Genomic DNA, 25,421 nt, shown 5'->3' on the forward strand with positions numbered 1-25,421 from the left:
ACACCATAGTTCTGACTATGCGGACCTTTGTTGATAGTGTAATATTTTTCGTTTTTACCAGCTTGTCCAAGCTTGCCATATCTTTCTTCCCCAGAAGCAAATGTATTTTAATTTTATGACTACATTCACCATATGAAAAGATCTTGGATCCCAGGAAAATAAAATCTGTCTATTCGACAGGAACTAAAATTGCTGTTTGCCATGATCTTAGTCTTTTTAACGTTAAGCAGCAAGCCAGCTTTTGCACTCTCTACTTTTACCCTCATAAACAGGTCCTTTAGTTCTTCCTTACTTTTAGCCATCCGAGTAGTATCATCTGGGTATCTTAGGTTTCTTCTAGCAATATTGATTCCAGCTTTGGATTCATCCAGCCCAGCATTACGTATTATGCATTCTGCATATAAGTTGAATAAATAAGGTGACAATATACAACCTTGTCACACTCCTCTCCCAATATTTAATCATTCTGTTGTCCCTTGTTCGGTTCTGACTGTGGCTTCTTGGTCCACATACAGATTCCTCAGGAGGCGGATGAGATGATCTGGTACTCCCATCTCTTTAAGAACTTGCCACATGTTGTTGTGATCCACACAGTCAAAGTATTTAGAATAGTATATGAAGCAGAAGTAGATGGTTTTCTGGAACTCTCTGGCTTTCTTTATTATCCACCGTGCAATTTGATCTCTTGTGCCTCGTCCTCTGCGGAACCGAGCTTGTACATCTGGTAATTTCCAGTCCATATAGTGTTTAAGTCAAGTTTGTAGGATCTTAAGCACTTGCTGGCATGTAAAATTAGTGCAATTGTTCGATAATTGGAGCACTTTTTGGCATTGCCTTTTTTGGGGATTGGGATGTAGACTGACGTTTTCCAGTCTTTTGGCCACTGTTGAGTTTTCCACATTTGGTGACATAAGGCAAGCAACATTTTCACAGCATAATCTTGCAGAATTTTGAATAGTTCAATCGGGATTTCATCAACTTCTGCAGCCTTTTTAACTGCAAGGTATCCAAGGGCCCATCTCACTTCGCTCTCCAAGATTTCTGGTTCCATCTCATTGGACCAACTATTGAGGTCATCACTGTTGTTAAGATCCTTCCTGTATAGATCTTCAGTGTATTACTGCCATATCTTCTTTTTCTGATCTTCTTCTATTAAGTTCCTGCCATTTTTGTCTTTTATCTTTTGCATGAAAGGTAACTTTTAGATCCCCAATTTTCTTGAATAGATCTCTTGACTTTCCCATTCTGTTATCTTCTTCTATCTCTTTACATTGTTCGTTGTAGAATGACTCCTTGTCTCTTCTTGCTGTCTGTCAGGATTACAACTTGATCCAGCACACAGTACTGTGTCACATTTAGGACTAAGGATAACGTATCCTAATGTAGAATGGCCAGACTTAACGTCTCCAAGAAAAGTCAAAATACTTGTCGAGGTCAGGAGCACAGAATCATACACAAAGATGAGGGAAAACCAAAAGTCAAGGATACCAGATATCAGGGAAGTCAAAACAAAGCCAAAGTCAAATACCAGAAAATCAGGATCAGGAACACACTCTCGGATAACCATAGGCATGAAACCACAACAGGGCAATGAGCAAGAGGAGAATTGGGTTTAAATACCCCTCCTGTGGATCTATTTGGCTGTAACCGGCCAATTACCAGGTTTTCATGTGCATGATTGCTGCTCAGCACAAACCCTCCTGTGGATTTGATTGGCCACAACCGGCCTTTGACCCCAAAAGTAATTACCAGGTTTCCATGTGCATGATTGCTGCTCGGCACAACTGTTCCTGTCAGGACAGTAATGTTACTCGGCACAACTTTTCCTGTTAGGACAGTAATGTTGCTCAGCACAACTTTTCCTGTCAGGAAAGTAAATGCCATTAACCACATTTTTATGTGCGGATGTATACGTGATACTATCCTTTGGAATTCTGCATTCAGTTGGACAAGTTTTTTCCGATCTCCACTACCTTTCGCTTTCCTTCCTTCCTAGGCTATTTTTAAAGCCTCTTCAGATAGCCAGTTTGCCTTTTTAGATTGCTTTGTTCTGGGGATATTTTTTCTTGCGGTTTCCTGGATAATATTGCAAACTTCGGTTCAAAGTTCTTCAAGCATTCTAGCGTCCATGTCTAGTCCCTCAAATCTATTCTTTACTTCCACTGCATATTCACAAATAATATTTTTAATGTTGTATCTGATTGGTCTGATGTTTTTCCCTCTTTTCTTCGTTTAATTCTGAATTTTGCAATGAGAAGATCATGGTCCGAGCCACAGTCAGCTCCAGGTCTTGTTTTTGCTGACTGTATAGAGTTCCTCCATCTTTGGCTGCAAAGGATATAGTCAATCTGATATTTATATTGTCCATCTAGTGATGTCCATGTGTAGAGTCGTCTCAGAGGCTGTTGGAAGAAGGTGTTTCCTATGACCAGAGAATTATCTTGACAGAATTCTAATCTCTGACCTGCTTCATTTTGAACTCCAAGGCCAAACTTGCCAGTTACTCCAGGTGTCTTTTGATTCCCTACTTTAGCATTCCAGTCTCCTATGAGGATAGTAACATATTTTCTTGGTGTTATATCTATCATGTGTTGAATATCTTCATAGAACTGGACAATTTCAGCCTCTTCAGCATCCATGGTTGGAGCATAAACGTGGGTCACTGTGATGTTAAATGGCTTGCCTTGAATTAGAATTGAAATCATTCTATCATTTATTGGGTTGTAGCCGAGCACTGCTTTGCCCACCCGATTATTTACTATGATGGCTACTCCATTTATTCTGTGGGATTCTTAACCACAGTAGACGATGTGATGGTTGTCTGATGTGAAATGCCCCATTCCAGTCCATTTGAGTTCACTAATTCCCAGGATATCGATGTTTAACCTTGTCATCTCATGTTTGATCAGATCCAATTTACCTTGGTTCATAGTTCTAACATTCCAGGTTCCTTTATTAAATGTTATTTACAGCACTTGACTTTCCTTTCCCCTCCAAATACATCCGCAGTTGGGTGTCCTTTCGGCTTTGGCCCAACAACTTCATTAGATCTGGTGTTACTCTTTCTCGCCCTCTGCTCTTCCTCAGTAATGTGGTAGGCACCTTCTGACCCGAGGGGCTCATCTTCCAGTGCCATATTGTTATGTCTCTGGTTGTGCTTGTCCATATAGTTATCTTAGCAAAGTTACTGGAGTGAGTTGCTAGTTCCTTCTCCAGTGGACCACGATTTGTCTGACTTCTCTGCAATGACCTGTCCCTACATGGTATGACTCATAGCTTCATTGAAGTGCACAAGCCCCTTCACCATGGCAAGGTAGCGATCCAGAAGAGGATCTGTAGTATAACTGGCCACAATTAATAGAAATGGTAAAAGTGGGGGAGTACATATTTACAGGAAGAGAGGAAATAGGAAAATAGGCTAATTAGCCCTATTGTGCTTTCAAGAGCACCGCTTACCCTGACAAAACACTTGCCCTGTACTATCCTGTATTATAGGTATAACCACCACCTCAAAGAATAGTAGAATAATAAATAAACCTAGTATTGTTATAATAGTAGATATAATCACACTGAGACACTGCGATAGCATGCAGCTATTAAATGCTCAAAGGACTGTTGGTTGTAAAGATAAATAACTAGTAGTCTGAATAAACAAAGTTCCTAATGAGCCTCATAGCAGTTTGTTAGTAAGATAAGTTCATCTGATGAGCTGTATAAGTGAAACGTACGTCAGGAGCACCTCTGCTATCACTAGCATCTTACCAACGAACTGCTACCCGGCTCATTAGGAACTTTGTTCATTCAGACTACTAGTTACTTACCCCCTTCTTAGCCTGCACTTTAGCCAGGCTCCCTTCCCACACCTCTCACAGGTCAAACAGGAGTTGCTTGATATCTCCCTTGGTGGAGGGTGAGGTGTCGGAGTAAGAATCTGCGTACTGTAGTCAGTGTACTGCTGTTGAAGTCTATGGTGCCTTTGGCTGTTCTTCATCTTGCAAGATCTCCATGTCACTAGAATTTTGTGGCCTCCCCGGCACCATCTTAGTCTGGTTTTGGTGTTGCAGCCTGTTTAAGGACTAGCAAATGTCCTGTATATATATAGTTTTTGTAGATTTTAGCATTTGTCATGGCGATTCGGTCAATTTATTGTTGTGAAAGTCGGAGCTCCTCACCAACACATCTTGTTAGGATCACAGCTAGCCGACAGCTCCCTTTTAAAGTACAGATATACTAGAAAGTATATGAGGTAATTGAAAAAGGAAAATATGGAGCACTGGGAGGTTGAGTATAAGCATGTATAAGCCCCTATGTTATACAGAACAAGTTGGAAGAATCAGCTTCTGCTTATTAAATATAAACGATTTTCCCAATGGACCAGATGGTAAGGTATAGCTAAATGTATAACGCTGAATTACATGCCAAGTATTCTATTGAAATCCATAATGTTGTTTCCTTGAAAACACTGTAGATACATTTAATTATAAATAACTAACTGATTCCAACATATCAGAGGGTTAAATAAACATATTGCCATGTTTGTACAAATATACACAAAATTAATATGGGCCTACGGCTGGATACAAAGCTATTTTGTCTGTTAAATGACATGGGAATAGCATTAGCCGACAGCTTCTAAAGAATAAAAGAGATATGAAATATAGCTCAAATTGATTTTTCTATAATGAGGTATTTAGATCCCCATGCTTGTGAAGTGTGAGGATGTGTTTCAGACTAGTGTACATTGTACATTCCAATGTTTACTCTCTTTCATCTGATACTCAGGTGTAGGTTCTTTTTTTTTTTAAATAGGACCATGATCAGAGTTTTATAACTTTTTCCTCTATGTATCACTCATGCCACTTATTATCAGTGTAGACTAAACATTGTAAAGGATATATTAAGTATTTATCAAAAACTAGTTATTGTAACAATTAGAATATAAGGTAATAACGATTTTTTATTTTCAATATGATCTTGACACAGGCTTATAATTTTCTTAATTTTAAATCAGTATCTACTATTAGGGAAGATAATTATTAGGGATTGCTATTAGGGAAGACTTTTAATGAGAAGTATAAGAAAAGTATAAGAAAAGGGCCAGCGCTAATAAAATTGAAGCAAGGTAGGCAGCAGCCCAACAGAAGGTAACCCTCAAACCCTCTGAGTAGAGAGCATGTAACACAAAGAAATAGAGGAAAGGTGCTGTGCCAATAGTTAAAAGGTACAATAATTTGTTTTAATAGGTAGGGCAATATAACATAGTTGGTCTCATTGATATGGTGGGACTAAAGTTCTGATGGAGTAACTGAAGGTAAAGTCCGACAATATTGAGGTCTCACTCAGAAGTAGGTATCTTTATAAGGTTCCTCTTTTTGGGTGCAGAGTCCTCAATGTCCCTAGTGGTCCAACCGTTCTGAGTGAGATCTCAATATTGTCGGACTTTACCTTCAGTTACTCCATCAGAACTGTAGTCTCACCATATCAGTGAGACCAACGACGTCATATTGCCCTACCTATTCAGACAAACTATTGTACCTTTTAACTATTGGTGCAGCCCTTTTCATGTATTTCTTTGTTTTAATCAGATGTACCTGATATTCTCTGTTACAGCTAGAATTAGCCCTGCTGATACCAAGAACAATACTGTAAAAACTTGTTTCTGTAAGATTATATGGTCCTATAAAAGCTTAGATTAAATTAGTGATAAAGGCGCAAGCTCACAGTTTCTAGTAGAAATTCAGGGATCCTTCTCCCTGTCCTTTTTCACTATCATGCGGAAGGAAGCAGATTAGTTATAGTATCCTGGGTCTTTTGTTATCTAGTCCAACATCTGGAAACACCCAAATACACATTTATACTCATTACAATAGCTATAGCTTGTTCAAAGTATGGATGATTAGAATCTGCTCTTCCTTAATTTTACTGTAGCTCTATCCTTGCTGAAATTTATCATTTGCATCAGGTCCGGACTGGGAAAAAAATTAGGCCCGGGCATTTTTAAATCACAGCATTCCAGTGAGAAAGGGTGGAGATAAAGAGGGGGGTTATCACCACCAATGACAAGCAAGCACCCCTAAAGTGAGCATGTTGGTTCAAGGCTCTTCCAGGGCAGCCCATGTGAAAGCACCCATGGTCTTGCAAAGGAAAAAGGCCTTGTGTTTGTTCTGTGCTGCGTAGTTGTCTCTGGTGTCTCCAAAAAAAGTCAGTCGCGGCCATCGCGGCCATCGCGGCCATCGCAGCCATCGCGGCCATCGCGGCCATCGCAGCCATCGCGGCCATCGCGGCCCACCAGGCATTTGCCCAGTTTGAATATACAAGTATTTTAACATACACATTGTAAGATCAATGTTTTTATTGGGAACACATTGTATTAAGGGGACTCTCCAGTGCCAGGAAAACAAACCATTTTCCTGGCACTGCAGGTCCTCTCCCCTCCACCCCCCATCCCATGTTGCTGTAGGGGTTAAAACCCCTTCAGTGACTTACCTGTATCCAGGGCCGATGTCGTCGGAGCTGGATCAGGCTCCGCCTATGCTCCTCACCTGCCGACATCATCAGGCGGGGGAGACCTCCCCATAGGAAAGCATTGAGTAATGCTTTCAATGCTTTCCTATGGGGATTTCCAGCGATGCTGGAGGTCCAGCGTCATTATAGCACACTTTTCGTGTTCTATGTGGACAGCCCCTAAAGGAGGACTTAACCCTTCAAGGTAAATATTGCAGTTTATGAAAACTGCAATAATTACTCTTGCAGGGTTAAGGGTAGTGGGAGTTGGCACCCAGACCACTCCAATGGGCAGAAGTGGTCTGGGTGCCTGAAGTGTCCCTTTAAATCAAATAGTATCTAAAAGTTTGGTAATATCAATACATAGTTAGTGCAAAAGACACACACATTCTTATAGTTATTTCTTATATAAACACAGAAATATATTACCTATGTTTGATGTGTTCACTAGGACTAGATGTTTTGTTATTTTTTGCTGCCCGCAATTAGAACAAGTAGAGAATTCTGTTTATCTGTTTTTACATGTGATGAATATATTCCCCCACTCTGGATACATACAAGGAAGGGGGGACTTTTCTAACGTTCATTTAAATATAATTTTAAATTGCTGCTGGATATAGTTTGACAGTAATCACTCGAAACAGTTAATGTGCTGGCAGCTTCTTACATGGGGGTACTCCCATGCTCTAGATATAGTAGAAGCATAGCTGTAGAATTACAGCAAAGTGCTGTTGATGACAATCAATGCTGGCTGGTTTCCATTCTCAATATGTATGAAAAAGCAACAAACCCAATGTATAAGTAATATAATGTGCACAGTTAATGAACCATTATGATTTTCATTACATAAGCATGTAGGCTATTTTACTAAATCAATGTTAAGTAAAATAGGTTTTCATGTTCACAAAAGTAGTGTTTTAGTAACAATGGTCGATCAGCCATCAACATTCATTTTTCTAAGTAATTCCCAAGCACTAAACCTTTTTTGGTAAAAGAACTAGGATCTAAATGAGTGAGTGTAATGCCCTTAGTATTAAGCAATGTACAGGGTTATTCACTAAATATTGGATTTTATCTGGATTGACAAAATCCAGTGAAAATGCCAGAATTCCGACCAGATTGCCATTTCTTATATTAACCAAAGCCAAATCCGGTCAAGATTTAGTCGTTTAAAAGTGAATCTGCAACGATTGCCAGGATGCATTCAGTGTTCAAATTATAATCAGTGCTTTTTGCATTTTAATGCTATACAATGTCAGTTCTTTGACTCTGGTTCCTGTTATTGTGTATCTTCATCCAGTGTTCTCCATGGCTTCTGACCTTGGCTTATAGATCAAGATACACAATAACAGGAACCAGAGTCATGTATACAAATGCTCACAGTTTAGGGAATAAGATCCATGAACTTGTGGCCATAATGTCAACTGATAATATAGATTTAGTTGATATTACTGAGACATGGTATAATGAGAAAAATGACTGGGACATAGCAATACCAGGGCACTCTTTATACAGAAAGACAGAGAAGGCAAGAAAGGGGGAGCAGTGGCCCCGTATGTAAAGGATAGCATACAATCTAGCCTATTAAAAGTTAGTGAGGCAAACATAGAGTGCGTTTGGGTTACGTTAGAATTTGTTAATCACACAGCAACTCGTGTAGGCAATGAATGGGGAAGTTATCATCATGAGTGACTTTAATCTTCCTGATGTGAATTGGAAAACCAAAATAGCTGTATGTGCCAGGAACACACATATTCTAAACTCCCTACTGGGTCTGTCTCTAAAACAAGTCATTGAGGAGCCAACTCATAAAGAGGCCATACTAGATTTAGTGTTAACAAATTGAGATTTGGTATCAGATATTACTGTAGGTGAAATTTCAGGATCCAGTGATCATCAGTCAGTGTGGTTTATTATTAGAACAGTGACTGAGTCACACCGCACAGAAACAAAAGTTTTAGACTTTAGAAAAACAGTCTTTTCTAAAATTAGAATATGTGTAAAGGAGTCATTATCAGACTAGAGCAATTTAAATGAAGTCCAGGAGAAATGGGATTATTTAAAAGTTGCATTGCTGAAGGCAACAGAAAATTACATTAGGCTTGTCTGTAAAAGCAAAAAATTCAAGAAACCCCCTGTGGTACTCCGCAGATGTGGCCAAAGTAGTGAAAATAAAATTTTAAAAAATTGCATTTAATAATTATAAAAAACCCAGAGTGAGGAAGATAGACAGATCTATAACATCTGGCAGAAATAGACTAAGCAAGGTATAAGTGCTTCCAAATCAAACACAGAAGAGAAAATTGCCCAGTCAGTAAAAAAGGGGGACAAAACATTTTTTAGATACTTAAATGAGAAAAGGAAAGTAAAACAAGCATTAGTTAGATTAAAAACAAAGAAGGAAGGTATGTAGAAGGGGATAAAGGTCTAGCTGACTGCCTCAGTTAATATTTTTGTTCAGTATTTACAGATGAAAATTAAGAAAAGGGGCCTCAGTTAGGAAAAAGGACAAATAAGTAATTTGTTACATCTGAGTTTACAGAGGAAGAGGTACTATTTCAACTGTCAAAAGTAAAGACAATTAAGTCAATGGGACCTGATGGAATACACCCAAAGTTATTAAAAGAGCTTAATGGTGTACTAGCAAAACCATTAACAGATTTATTTAACCAATCATTGTTAACAGGAGTAGTCCCAGAAGATTGGAAGTTAGCAAATGTTGTGCACATTCACAAGAAAGGTAGGGAGGAGTCGGGAAACTATAGGCCAGTAAGCCTTACTTCAGATCAGAGACAACATGGGTTTACTTCAGTGAGATCATGCCAAACTAATCTTATTAATTTTTTTGATTGGATAACTAAAATAATAGATCAGGGTGGTGCCGTAGACATTGCTAACCTAGATACCAGTAAGGCTTTTGACACTGTTGCACATAGAAGGCTTATCAATAAACTGCAATATTTAAGTTTGGATTCCAATATTGTTGAATGGGTAAAGCAGTGACTGAGTGACAGGCAACAGAGGGTTGTAGTCAATGGAGTATATTCAAAGCATGGGCTTGTCACCAGTGGGGTACCTCAGGGATCTGTACTTGGACCTGTTCTCTTTAATATTTTTATTAGTGATATTGCAGAAGGTCTTGATGGTAAGTTATGTCTTTTTGATGATGATACTAAGATATGTATCAGGGCTGATGTTCCTGGAGGGATAAGCCAAATTGCAAATGATTTAGGTAAACTAGAAAAATTGTCAAAGTTGTGGCAACTGACATTTAATGTGGATAAGTGCAAGATAATGTATCTTGGACGTAAAAACCCAGGGCAGAGTACAGAATATTTGATAGAGTCCTAGCCTCAACATCTGAGGAAAGGGATTTAGGGGTAATTATTTCTGATTACTTAAAGGTTGCAGCAGGAAATTCTAGCAGAATGCTTGGTTGTACAGGGAAGGGTATTAGCGGTAGAAAGAGGGAAGTGCCCATGCCATTGTACAGAACACCGATGAGACTTCACTTGGAGTATTGTAAGCAGGGCCCCTTTAGACTATTTCTTTAAGCACCATTTTTTCCTTCATTTATAGTATTTTACAGTGTTCCACATGTTAAGGCTCACAGCGAGCATCACTATTTCTTTAATTTGCTTATTTCAATTGTATATTTGATGTGTCACCACTTTTCTGTTATGTTTTCTGAGAGATGTTCTATGAAGCAGCCTCTTATAGTACACAAGCCATACGCTGACTGTTGTGCCACTGTCTAACAGAGGTACATACCCCGAACATATAATCAGTCTTAGCACCTATCAGCCTTTCCAGGGGCCATAACAGGACAACATACAAGCTTTATACAGAAGCTCATACTACCATACTCATCTTGGGGAGCAGGTGCCCGCCTTATGTACAGTGTTATCATTCAAAGGGAGGTGGACCCAGTGGTATTACATTCTAATAAGCCTTGCTTGAGACACAACATGTATAGTATGCCCGACTCACATCTAAAGCCTAACCTACACTACTCCAATGGGCATTTCTCTTACACTTACTCTTAAGCATTTAGTCTTGCTAGTTACCCCACTATTGTTAAGCATAACTTGCTCATCATACATGGTTTACCTTTATACTTTTTCTTTGAACTATATGCATGTCTATCTATTCTTGATACTAATCTCCTAGGTACAAAGACATGCCATTTGAATGAGCAATTATTCTTGCCAATGCCTCGTCTGTATATATCTGTGTACGCTCTTGTGGTGTTTTACAATGATCTGTACCTACCTGCACAACAAATATTAAAAATGTAAATATAAATAAACAGTGGACTTTTTTCTGGGAAAATAAAAATAAAAATGGGGTGGACAAGCAATGAATGCCCAATAAAGCATTTTAGAATAAAATAAACATAGCAAAAAAAAAAAAAGGTTTGGAGTAAGCATTTATGTATATATGTTTCTGAATGAGGAAGTCGTGTAGTGTTTTCATACAGATTCACTTGGGATGTTAATCCATTTCTACATGGCAGATATGTTCCATATTCCATCAGGTTCCCTCTGCTAGCAGTCATTCTAAATGAAATCTGTAAGATAAATACAAAGCACTAAGTCCAGCATTTTGTGTGCTTTTAATCACAAAGAACAATTCATTTGGTTATTGGTATATTTTTCCTTTAGCTTAGATAACCATATTAATCTAACTTTTATCTTGAGAGATGGGAAATATTGGAATTCCAGTGGATTGATGGGTTGTGATGAATAGCTGTTCTGTCAACATGTTATGGGCTGATATATAGTATAGATTTCTTGTGTGATTTATCCTCATCTTGGCCGATCAAGGGACATATTTAGATAGCTGTAATAGGCTAGAATTCAGAATTCTTAAGAAATGTGAGAGATAATGAAAATATATTATGTTCTGAAAATCTGTTCTTATTAACTTACTATGCATGGGAAAAATCTAGGTGGACTTGCTTTTATGTTTAGACCACCATAAATGAGGTAAGAGGAAACAAGATACATATGAGTCATTTGTGGTTGAAGAATGCAGAATTCTTCAGGTATTGGAACATTTTGGGTTTTCAAGCACTGTGATTCATAAGCTCTCAAAAAACTTGTTTATTTTTACTTATTGTTTTTGTGTCCTACAAGACATAGGATTTACACCAAATAGGTTATTCAGGGGAGCACGTTTGGCACCATAACCCCTACAATGTGCTGTAGTATTTATGGTTTGAGTCATCAAACTGTTTGCTAATGGTTTGACAACTTACTTGGAGTTGCCAGGTGACAGTCGCCTCCTCTGGGAGAGCTGGATGCACTCTGCAATGAACTAAACCTGGTGGTGCAGGGCTTAGGTATTGGCAGTAGGAACGGTGGCACAGGTGGCTGCAGTAGGGCACACTGACCTGGTAGTGCAAAATCTTGGTGACAGGTAGGAGGGGAAGGCACAGGTCTCCTCATTCCGCCACCTACTCTCTTTTGGACAAGGATAAAACATATTTTTCTCTACTCGGACTGACAGAGAGCTGCTTGCTGTGACTGAAGTGGAGAGTGTATGAAAAATAACTTCCTGTCAGGCTAGTTTGAGGAAAATATTTGCAGTCATCCAGACAATGCTGTAGACATGAGCAACAGACCACGGGGGGAGGGTGTGGTTAGAAACACAAGAAGGGTAACAGGCTCAGGAGGGGCAAAAGGAGGGTGAAATACATTAAAAGTGGTAATGGCAAGAGACCACAAAAAGGGTTGAAGTCACAATAAGCAAAAGGGTAGAAAGAGGATCCAGGTATTCCAAGTATCTTCAATTTTATTTAATTGTAAAAGTGAGACACAGCCGCGTTTCGACCCCTGAAAGGGTCTTTTTTTTCTCTTTTTGGAAATAAGCAAAAGGGGTGACACAAAAGGGGTATGATAACCAAATGGGGCAAAAGGATAGATAAGAGGGGACAATTAGGTTTACGGAAGTCAAATATGCACTCTAGTGGGTTGCAAAATGAGTTTTCACCTTTGAATCCAAAAATTATTGCACAGACCCTGTAAATAATCAGCTGATGCTTGGAGCAAATGAGTGGTTTTAGCTCTGTCAGATATTTTCACTGGCAGACATTTTGTGATAAGATTGAAATAAAAAAATTATATTGTCACTATTTAGCAGATGTGACTCAATTTTCTAACAAGATGCAAAGATGGACACATTGTTAGTTTCTACATAACTCTATTCATTGAATAAATCCAGGAATGTGGCTAGTGTGAACACTGACCAGAGATAAGGCTTCTTCTTTCAGTTTCGGGAACAAGGGGGGTTGAAAGAGCCCAGTCCACATGTGTATATATCTCACACACACATACACACACACACACACACACACATATATATATATATATACAAAAAGAGAAATCCTGCGCTCATGCCCATCACTACTGGGCCGGCAGCAAGGACTACAGTACACATCAGTCCCAATATATAGTAAAAACCAAAGAAAAGAAAAAGTTACCTGCGCTCTCTCCTTAATCCCTATGTATATTTAGACAAATGGAGGTCATTTAGTTGCTCCAATGGCCATTGGAGGGAATGCCCGCCTGCCAACGTCAAGGCAGACCGCCCTCTGTGTCTTGTGTAAAGGGACCGGCCGCTAATAAGACTATCTACCCGAGTTTCCCATCCAGCAGCAGCAGGGTCCTCTGTTCTCGTGATCCGCGAGAGCGTTGCCGTGGATTGCCATAGCAACACTCTTGCGGATCGCGAGAATGTTGCCATAGCAACGCTCTCGCAGATAGCGAGAACGTTGCCATAGCAACGCTCTCGCGGATCGCTAGAACAGAGGACCCTGCTGCTGCTGGATGAGAAACTCGGGTAGATAGTCTTATTAACGAGCATGGAGAATACTGGGCCCCTCTAAACTGCCCAGTGATGCTGTGCCACCGGACCTCCAGTCGAGGAGGACGGGAGGGACATGTAAGTGGCAGCACTTATTCCACACAACATACACACTGTGTAGAGAGTGTGTAGAGTGTATGCAGATGCACACGGCATACACTTCATACACTCTACACACACTGCATACACTTCACACACTGCATACACACTACACACACTATACACACACTGCATACACTCTACACACACTGCATACACTCTACACACACACTATACACACTCTACACACACTATACACACACTGCATACACTGCATACACTGCACACACACTGCAAACACTGCACACACACTGCATACACACTTCACACACTATACACACACTGCATACACTCTACACACACTATACACACTCTACAGACACTGCATACACTCTACACACACTGCAAACACTGCACACACACTATGCACACACTGCACACACTCTACACACACTATACACACACTGTACACACTATGCACACACTGCATACACACTGAACACACTATACAAACACTATACACACACTGCACACACTACATGCACTACACACACTGCATACACACTATACACACACACTATACACACACTGCATACACTATACACACTGTATACACACAATGTACACACTATACACACACTGTACACACTATGCACACACTGCATACACTATGCACACACTATACACACACTACACACACTGCATAAAAACTGCACACAATATACACACACTGCATACACACTGCACACACTATACACACTACACACACTATACACACACTGCACACACTACATGCACTACACACACTGCATACACACTATACACACACACTATACACACACTGCATACACTATGCACACACTATACACATACTGCATACATTATGCACACACTGCACACTCTATACACACACTGCACACACTATACACACACTGCATACACTGCATACACTTCATACACTATACACACACTGCATACACATACATTTAAAAAAAATTGCAGCTGTTTTTTACATTTCAAAGTTGGGGAGGTGGTGCCAAATAAAGGATCCGCCCCGGGTGCCAAATGCTCCAGGTACGCCCCTGTATAGAGGGGAGCCATGTTACTCTGTATATAGAGAGGAGCCATGTTTACACTGTATATAGAGGTGAGCCATGTTACTCTGTATATAGAGGGAGCCATGTTATTCTGTATATAGAGGGAGCCATGTTACTCTGTATATAGAGGGAGCCATGTTACTCTGTATATAGAGAGGAGCCATGTTAACACTGTATATAGAGGAAGCCATGTTACACTGTATATAGAGGGGAGCCATGTTACTCTGTATATAGAGGGAGCCATGTTATTCTGTATATAGAGGGAGCCATGTTTACACGGTATATAGAGGGAAGCCATGCTACTCTGTATATAGAGGGAGCCATGTTATTCTGTATATAGAGGGAAGCCATGCTACTCTGTATATAGAGGGAGCCATGTTACTCTGTATTTAGAGGGAGCCATGTTTACACGGTATATAGAGGGAAGCCATGTTACTCTGTATATAGAGAGGAGCCATGTTTACACTGTATATAGAGGGAGCCATGTTTACACGGTATATAGAGGGAAGCCATGTTACTCTGTATATGGAGGGAGCCATGTTACTCTGTATATAGAGGGAGCCATGTTATTCTGTATATAGAGAGGAGCCATGTTTACACTGTATATAGAGGGAGCCATGTTACTCTGTATATAGAGAGGAGCCATGTTTACACTGTATATAGAGGGGAGCCATGTTACTCTGTGTATAGAGGGGAGCCATGTTACACTGTATATAGAGGGAGCCATGTTACTCTGTATATAGAGGGAGCCATGTTTACACAGTATATAGAGGGAAGCCATGGTACTCTGTATATAGAGAGGAGCCATGTTTACACTGTATATAGAGGGAGCTATGTTACTCTGTATTTAGAGAGGAGCCATGTTTACACTGTATATAGAGGGGAGCCATGTTACTCTGTATATAGAGGGGAGCCATGTTACACTGTATATAGAGGGAGCCATGTTACTCTGTATATAGAGGGAGCCATGTTTACTCTGTATATAGAGGGAGCTATGTTACTATCTGAGGTGGTTAATTATGATTGGCCCTGGCATGTTTGTTAGTCTGGCCTGCATGGTTGTCTGGCATGAATAAAAGTAGCATGTTTCAACTATATTAGTAGTTAGACTAGTTTGCACTAAAACATGTGCAAATGGGGAGTTTGTGGTTGTGCAAATGGACTGTTTGCGGTTGTTTGCGGTGCGTTAAACGGGGAGTTTGGTCTGTCACTGTGAAGCGGGCGTAACCCTTACACTACCTGATCGATACAACATCATACCTGATGTTTTAAAGCACGTTATTCCAAACAATTTAGGAATGTTAGGTGATTTATGCCCTTTACGGATTAAAACCAGACTCTGCATCAACTATGTAATTTTCCATGTGAGTTTTGCCATGGATCCCCCTCCGGCATGCCACAGTACAGGTGTTAGTCCCCTTGAAACAACTTTTCCATCACTTTTGTGACCAGAAAGAGTCCCTGTGGGTTTTAAAATCCGCCTGCCCATTGAAGTCAATGGCGGTTCGCCCGTTCGCGAACGTTTGCAGAAGTTCCCGTTCGCGAACCAAAAATTTCGTGTTGGCGACATCACTACTCACATTCACCATTCACAGAATATATCTCCAAGCCTAAAGAATTTCTACCAATAAATGTGGTAAATATGCTGGTTTAATTTAATTTAATTTAAATTAATTAAGTTTTACTACAAGCATAAATATAACTGGATGATGCTGATCAGATTTCAAACCTTGGAAATCATAATGTGATACTCACCCATCAAACTATACCCCATACAAGGCTAGGAGATGTGAATGTCACAGGATTAAGGCAGGTTAATTGACAGGGTGAGTGTGGTAGAGGGAGGGGGTTAGTATGACAGGATAAGAGGTGTTCATGTGACAGGGTGAGTGGGGCAGGGCTGGGGGAGTGTTACAGGATTGGGGGTGAGTGTGGCATGGTTGATGGAGAGAGTGTGATATTATGAGGTGAGGTGGGCATAACAGGATTAGGGGGGGTTATTTGACTGAGTGAGTGCGGCATGGTTGGAGGGGGTGAGTGTTATTGGATTGGATTGTATTGGAGTGGAGTGTGGAGGAGGTGACAGAGTGTGAGGGGGTGACGCAGTGTGAGTGGGTTGACAGAGTATGTGGAGGGGTGACAGCAGGTGAGATTGGGACAGTGTGTGTGGAGGAGGTGACAATGTGTGTGGGGGTGACAGAGTGTGGATGGGGTAATAGAGTGTAGAGGGGATGACAGAGTGTGCAGAGTGTGATAGAGTGTGGATGGGGTAATAGATGGGGAGAGGGTGACAGTGTGTGTGGAGGGGATGACAGAGTGTGTGGAGGGGGTGACAGAGTGTGAGAGGGGGTGACAAATATCTCATGCATTCATTAAGTGTCTATTTTTATATGGATTAGTCTAAATATTCATCAGTATGCCTGAAGTCTGTCTGTGATTCAGTCAGTCTTACAATCTATTTACTGTTGTTCCATTCCTAAATAATGTGTTTGTCTGTCCTCTACGTGTCCACAAATCTTATCATTTTTTTAAAGTCATACTGACTGATAACGTGGAAATTGTACTTCTTTCAATTTTGAATCAAACCTTTGAGGAAATGACACACTGAGAGTGTGCAGAAAACCAGAGGACAGTTCCCATATACCGATAGCACTATAATCATTAGAAATATTTTTTTAGTAGGCATATTGCTTAAAGTTTCTTTTAAATTGCTTAGAATTCCAAACGTGCATAAATGATGTTTATTCCAACATATTTGTTTGTATACTTTTCATTTTTTATAAGAAAAAACCAAGCTAAATCTAGTACATTTTCCAAAAATATAAGCAGAAAATAAAAAAGTATTACTTCTCAAAATATAATGATTATTTTTACTCATTTCATGTAACCTTTAAAGTCTTACATTATGTGTTATACTTTATTCCCAAGCCTTCTACCCTATCTGTAAAGCACTGGGTAGGTTTTCATATTGAAAGATAGCCGTTTCAGCTTTTACAAACTCATCTTCAGTTCAAATGTTCAGTTCAACATCTGTGAGTCACTGTGCACAGTTAGTTATTTCAGCAATAACCGTATCTATTGATTCTTTGATACCCACTAGTTTGTCATTGGTGATAGAATTATGGATATTTCTAGTGTATTTTCCACTTGCTTGGATTTCTGTCCAAGAAGAAGTATTTTCATCATTTTATGCACAGTTCATTTGTGAAATGGAGAGACTGTTTAAATCTTTTTTTTTTCTTGCTGAATCTCCAAATTTTACACAATGCAAGACATTTAGACCTGTAATATTTTCACAGTGGCATTGTGGGACACAGAAACAAAAAACAGACTAACTTTGGTTTTCTCCCTCCACCAGAGCTCAGCAACTACATTCTACATTTGTGGTGTTTTAGAACAACATACAACAATCCTCTCTAGCTTGCCAATCAAATTGGAACAAGGGTTCTTGTATGGCCAAATCACAGTGGCCATGCAGAATCTGCCCCGACATAGTATACTATATATTAGACTTGTGTATTTAAACAAATTGCTTTTTTTCTGAATGTTGCCTGTTTGTGCATTCATCCAAATCATGGAAACCAATCACTATGTGCCCAAATTACATAAAAAAAACTAATTGCATGGTGCATGCAATTCATACTTCAGTGTCTATTCTAAAACCTTTAACCAATAAGTGACAGGGGAAAAATAACCCAAGTGGGTTAGCAGCTTTGGCCAATTACCTCTCTGTAGCCCAGAGCAAGTAGTACATTTTGCCATGGGCAGAGGGTAAGAATTCAAATTGTGGAATTAAAAATAGTACTGTTCTAGATATATTTGGGTTGGGTGAAGTTTTAAATTAAATGTGCATACCTCAGATCAAACTTGGAGATTAGTTATGTTAACCGTAGGAATTCCCAAACTCTGAACCAGGAACCCCCACTCTCCTCCCCCCCCAAATGGATGATTAATGAAAAAAAGGTTAGCAATGACTAGGAGGTAGCCATGTGTAGGCATTTGTGTGTATATATATATATATATATATATATATATATTATTATTTATTTATTTTTTCTTACATACACTTGACTATCTCCTAGTCATTGATAACCTTTTTTTCCCATTAATCATCCATTGGGGGGGGGGGGGGGGAGGGAGTTCCTGGTTAGTTGATCATTTGGTTAGTGATTTTGGTTCAAAGTGGTTATTCTTACGGTTAACAGAGCTAATCTCCAAGTTTGATCTGAGGTATGCACAACTAATTTAAAACTTCACCCAACCCAAATATATTTAGAACAGTGCCATTTGTATTCTACAATTAGAATTTTGTGGAAATGTACCATTTTAGTTTTCTTTTTATATCTTAGATAACAAAAATTAACATAATAAAATGGAGGATTGGAATAGGTTTACCCATATAAGGTCCATCCTAGCTCCATTGATCCCTCCTCCATTGAGCAAGAAAATGCTCCTATCAGAGAAGTGCAAAATAAATATTAATTAATTTTAAAGTTCACTGATTATCCCATTTTGCTCCCTTTTGATTTGTCTGATTCTTAAGGAATCTTTTCTCGTTAACAAAATTTGGATGAGCCTAACTGCCATTTGACCAAATGTTTGCCATCCTAAATTTTTTTTCTTTTTTTATTGTAGTATGTGGTAGATTTGTATTTATCACTGTGCACAAGTCTACCTCAGATATTTGTGCATTCCATGACAAAGAAATTGCTAAAATATTAGTAAAACTATTTTACGGACGACTGTGAAACAATAGCAAGACAAAGGTTTACAATAATGCCGGACAGTCTATTAAGAACAAAGGAGAATATATTGTTATAAAGGTCACCTGTAAATCAAAGGTTTACATCATCCTGTAAGTAATTTATAGATTAATTTTAGTTTGCCGTGATGATAACAGAGGTTTTCTTTTACGTGAAAGTTAAAAATGGACTTGCCTTTATTGTAAGTGAATCTTTTGGCACATCAATTAAAAATAACATTTTATTTCCCCCAAAAATTGTATTTTTCAAATTCCAGTTGACTGGCAACATAGACAATTATAAGCTTGATATCATCATAAAGATAATGTCTGGTAATATTAAAATCAAAAATAATTGCTTAGCTGACCAAGATTATTAGACTAGATATATAGAATTATTTTTCTTTCAGGAATAATATATTACAAACACTCAGAACTAGATTGTTGAATAGAAAATAATATTGTAGCCAACGGCTGAGCAAGACTTGTGTCTGTGACACACAGGATAAAAATGTATAAATGTTATTAGAGAACCAGATATTGCTGGGGGCTTCAAGAAATTAGGGCAATTACTGTTAAACAGTCCTGGTGTAACACCAAATATAATAAATACATATAAAGAAAATTACTTGTAATCGGAACTCAATGTAATATTGTACAGTCTGCTAGGTTCCCAACAACATAGTCTGATTAAATAAAATTAATTGTTTAATATTATTATCAATTAAAATGTTGCAATTATAAGCCTTTTTTTTTCTTTACTAACTTTTGGCTATGGAGCTTCTCGCGGCCCGAGTGAGAAAGGTGTATTCTCTTCCTTAATGGCTACCCATAGGACAAGGTGCTGGGAGAGAGGTATAACTGGGGTAACCGGTATGTCCACGCTTAACCATGTCTTGTCTAATTGTGTGCCTCTGTGTTGTGTTTAAACACTGGAGTGGGGTGGCAAGGTCGTCTATAGTTGGGTTTCGGAGGTAGTGTTATTTTCTTTTTCCTTTTCCCCCTCTATGTATTCATTGATAGACAATGTATCCTATCTACTCCTCTCCTGGCAATGTTCCTTCTCTATGTACGTTGTCCATATCGCTTTTGCTGCGGTGCTCCCTTTACCCATTTTTGTTTGGTTCCACATTATCACTTCCTATTCCAGAGTGGTGGAGACCATCATGGCAACCTCCACCGTTGATATACTAACCTTTTACTATGAATGAATACATGTAATTTGGTCCCCATGTAGAGTACTCTTATATCATCTTGCCTGTAGTACTTTTCTTGAACCTTAGTTAAAATGTTGTCTTTTTGCTACATTGTTTTTCACTATTACTTGAGAAACAGACAGATGTGTAGCTAGATCTCTCTAAACTATATACTACCATTCTCTTCTTGATAACTCATTTTTATGTTCTGTGTCAGTGGTTTTCAACAGTGGTGTACTTCAACCCACCTCAAAGTGTGCCATAAATACATTGTAATAAGGGCTGTAATAGGTTGAATGTTGACCTCTGTGTGTGTTTTTTTTAAATAAATGTTGACATTTAAGTTGAGATTCCTATCTGGCAATTAAAATTAATCAGTCTGTTAAAAATGCATCTCTCTCTAATAAGCATGTAAGCAAAAGTGATATTTATAAGCTGCTAATGAAGGTTAGAAAAAAATAGGTGTCCTTAATAAACTTTTATCTCAATGAAGCTTGCCTTGGTCCAAAAAAGGTTGGAATACGCTGTTTTATGTACTGTAATTATATTCTCTTTACTGTTTTCGATCCTTTTTATAGTGACCCCCATAACCTATATTCTATATTTCTCTTTCCATCTTCTCTGTAGTAGTCTTATATCTCTCCATTAACATTATCTTTATCTTTGCATCAACTTTAAAATAGACTTTAGCTATGCCCATAGTTTGTAACCCTTGAGTTGGCATCTAAAATTTGATCCCTACTATTTCATTGGATTACTATTGGTAGAACCAGACATATTATGTTGCTCATACCCTAGATCAGGGGTAGGCAATATTTGGTACTCCAGATGTTGTGGACTACATCTCTCTTAATGCTTTGCCAGCGTAATGGATGTAAGAAAATTATGGGAAATGTTGTTCACAATATCTGGAGGGCCAAAGACTGAATTCCCGTGCCCTAGGCAACAGATTATAGTAGCTATTACAACATAATTGCTTTATTTTTTCTTGGTACTTGGTCTTTGATCTTGGCAAGTTGTACTTATTTCAAATTGAAGATTTGTAGAAATCAGACATTGGACACCAATATATATATAAACAGCAAAAGGATAGCACTCCCAGGACTTACAAAATATTTTTTTTTTTTTTTAATTCTTTATTTTTGACGTGCTTGAGGGTTACATGCGTTCTTACTTTGCCACAACAGCAGAAACAAGATACGTTTTAACATGAAGCTGAATAGTGATGGCATATAGTCAATACTGGTGCACATTTTTGTTAGGAATCAAGATAGGTACACATTTAAACTTAGATGTAGTACGATTATAGAAAACAACAAATCAGTTAGCTAACAGGCTTAATTGTGATTAGGTTAGCAGAGTGTGCCGCACATTTTCTATAGGTACATATACATATGAGAACTTTGCTTGTGTGTCACGGATTTTCCCTTATAGATGCTTAGTAAAGGAGAACATAGTGACATATATAGAGCAAGCAGTTTGTAGAGACATTCCATGAGAGCATACCTGACAATAATATTAGGTTTAAACTAGAACATAAAATGTCAGGATTACATCACTTTTTTATAATTAAGGTAGACAGGTTTGCGGAGACATTCTATGAAGCATTACTGGTAATGGTAAAATGTAGCTGGAACATAACTTGTCAGGATTACTGCCCTTTTTATAGTTACTGCCAAGATGCAGCCGCTGTACCATGCTGTTATACTTAACTGAATCAGCGGTACTAAGGTTTTAACATAGAGCTGTAGTTATTTAATTACAAGAGGCAACACCACTGGGTAATACAGTAAGTGTTAAAAAACTGGACAGCCCAAACATGTATGGCTTTGTTAGCTAAGTAGGTTTAAAACCACAAGAGCTGAGCAGACCTCTGTGCTGAAACATAGTTGTGAGAGGGACTGAGCAGAGAGAGATAGTTAGTGAGCAGAGTGGCTAAAGTGCGAGTCTGTGACCAGTAGATCTTAAGGGGGGCTTGTGAACCCGAGAGCTACTGTCTTTTGCTGAGCCCCTGGTTATGGTGGGCTGTGATTCTCTGTGTTGCGTAGTGTCATCTAGAGTTCACTGTCCATGGTAAAGCGGCACAGTGGCTTGCCAGAGCATGAGTTACTCATCTGGGTGGTAGTGCAGCTCCCTGTTCCAGGCTTGATTTTCGGCCGGGTTCATTTCTTTGCAGGTAAGTCCGTTTGGTAAAGCCGTATTGCGGCATGGTTTCACAGCTTCCCTCCAGCTCCTGGCCTCAGCATGGGTCGTCTGTTGCGAACAGAGGGTCCCGTGACTTGCACAGCTCCACACACTACTTCCCTGTCGTGGGCAAGCAGCAGAGTGGGCGCTGGAATCGCCGTGAGGTCTGCTGCTTAGGCAGGTGATATGGCTTCCTCTCACAAAGGCTCAGTGGTGCGCGAGCCGTTGGTGGAGCATCACGGTCCGTCGCCATCTTGCGAGGCAGGTTCAGTCCTCTCCCAGCCCAAGCGCACTTCAGTGGGGACCGGGATGACCCCCCCGGCCCAGAGGGGGGGATGCGGGACCGGTAGGCCTGTCGATATGCCGGCGTGTGGGGGCTCGAACTGGAGGCAGGGCGGCGGCCGTCCACCCCGCTCCCCTTCTGAGTAGGCCGCAGTCCCCGAAGCCTCGTGCCTCCTTCAGAGGACCCGAAACTCCCGATCTCGGGTTCTGCCACCTCCTCCACCGCCGTGTGGATGTCTCGAAGCCTCATCTCGAGTGCCAGAGCAGCGAGTTTTAGCCTAAGAGGCCAGATTTCTCCGGAGCCTCTCCTGCATGCGACCGGACAGCATGGCGGTCCGGCCCCGCCCCTCTACAAAATAAATTTAAAGTTAATATATATATATATATAAAACGTGGGCTCCCACAAAAAAATGGTTAAGAACCACTGGCCTATTCACTAACTCTTCATCAATTCTAAACTTTTCTATACGACATAAGGTATTCATCTTCTCATATTCTGAATGCACCTTCGCTCTTCTCCCATCTATTGCGCTGAGTTCTTCTAATACACTTTCCCACAATATTTTAAAGGTGCCAGCGGTAATAATCTTCATGATAACAAAATGTTTTTAAAAATAATCTCCATGTCTATAATGTTTGGGCAAGGGAATAGCAGAAAGCTTTCAGGGGAAAACAATACAGCAATGGGAAAGCACTCCTAAGAAATATAAAATACCTGCTTTTCTAATCTAGTTTACAAGTACAAAAATAGAAAAAATATGTATAGTGGGCAGGGCAATTATGTTGTCACATGAAAAGATATAATAAAATACTTACAAAAATGTGAGGGGTGTACTCACTTTTGTGAGATACTGTATGTTTTCATTTGGGTTATAACTACTAATTTATTTTTTTTTAAATTTGGATATTGAATAATTTAATTTCTTAACTGTAACGGAACCGCTGGCACCCCGACCGGGTACCCTCCGCTGACGGATGCTCCTAGTGCTTTCCGAGGTCTCCAAGCACTCCACCAGACACCATAACCACTGTAGACTCCCATGAACCGCCGCAGCTTGGTTGGGGTCTCGCCACGCTACCCACTCTGGACACAAGACCAGGGTCTATCTTCCAGTAGATGGACCTCTCCGAATTCCAGAGAGCAGGCACAGGAACAGCTCTTAGCAGAGCTCAGCGATAATACCCTGGGGAGTATAGTGATTATAGCAATCCCCAGAGTGTAGTTCTCCAATCCCCCAAACATGAGCCGAAACTTCATGAAGGTACAAGATGATCTGAGGTGCTAGCACACCCAGTCTGCTTTTATTTCCATCTTACACATATAAGACCGCCCACAGTCATAAACCCACACACAGTTACAGGCACACACACACCAGCAGGTACTGGCACACAGAGTTACAGGCACACACAGTAACAGATACACACACAGTTACAGGCAAACACACACACACCTGCACACACACACACACACACAAACAGTTACCGGCACACACCGTAACAGTCACAGTCACGCACACTGTCACCAAATATGCGTCCTGAGTCCTACCGTAATGTGCATAGGTGGCAGGGGAGAAGTGGAGGCCACAGCACTCTCTGCATTCCCTGGTGTCTATTGGTTGGGGAAGCAGTGACTGCCTTCTGCAGTCTCCATAGTTACTGCTTCAGTGGGAGGGACATACTCTCCCCAGGCCCCCCTAGTTTTTGCCCCAGGGAGCAGCATAAAATAAGCTATAGAGAGTACAGCAGCTACCCAGATTATTCAGTCAAACTGTTTAAGAAACTCTTAGCCAGTGAGCAGGCCCTGCATAGCAGGGCTTATACCAGTGGAGTGAATGGACATTCCTTCCAGGATTTTCTTCAGCAGCAGAGACAGTGACGGGTAGCTGGTGTGACTCATGTTGTTAAACCATTCAAGATGATTGACTGCATACACTGAGAGTGTTCCAGAGTACGCTTTAATAGTTATACTGCCTGGAGTGTGCCTTTTAATATCCCAGTCCTCAGTCCCACTTTGTCTTATCTCCTCATTTACTACTTACAGGTCCAATTTATTAATGTTTAATTGAGTATACAGTCAACATTATCTTTACAATTCAGCCTTCAGCCATATTTATTCCCTTATCACCTGCCTAGGAGCCATATATTTTCATTTACCATTTTAACACCCCTGGTGTGAACTTAGAGAAGTTACATGTCTACAGAAAAATATGTTTTACACCAGTTTTTGTCACACAAAAGAACTCATGTTTCCAAAATTACGTTTCTGCTCAAGGTGGATATTTTACATAAATGTATTTGAATAGTAAAATTAAATTGCATTGCCATGAGTCAGTGACCCTTTTATATATTATATCTCTCAGAGTATGATTGACATTGATTGCACTTTGTTGCTATGCTGCACTCTGTTGCTAAGTGTGTTGTGTACAGTTATTCCCAATTCCTTCTAATTTAATGATTTCCCTAATGTTAGGCAATTCCATTTGGCAATTAATTTTATCTGCTGCTTTTCTG

General features: G+C 39.7%; 1 pseudogene; it reads right to left on the bottom strand.

Annotated features, from left to right (window-relative positions):
• Positions 1-2,153: 2,153 nt before the first annotated feature.
• LOC134569222 (craniofacial development protein 2-like) lies at positions 2,154-3,136 on the bottom strand (annotated as a pseudogene).
• Positions 3,137-25,421: the final 22,285 nt, after the last annotated feature.

Source organism: Pelobates fuscus, chromosome 7 (genome assembly GCF_036172605.1).
Source record: "Pelobates fuscus isolate aPelFus1 chromosome 7, aPelFus1.pri, whole genome shotgun sequence".
Taxonomy (NCBI): domain Eukaryota; kingdom Metazoa; phylum Chordata; class Amphibia; order Anura; family Pelobatidae; genus Pelobates; species Pelobates fuscus.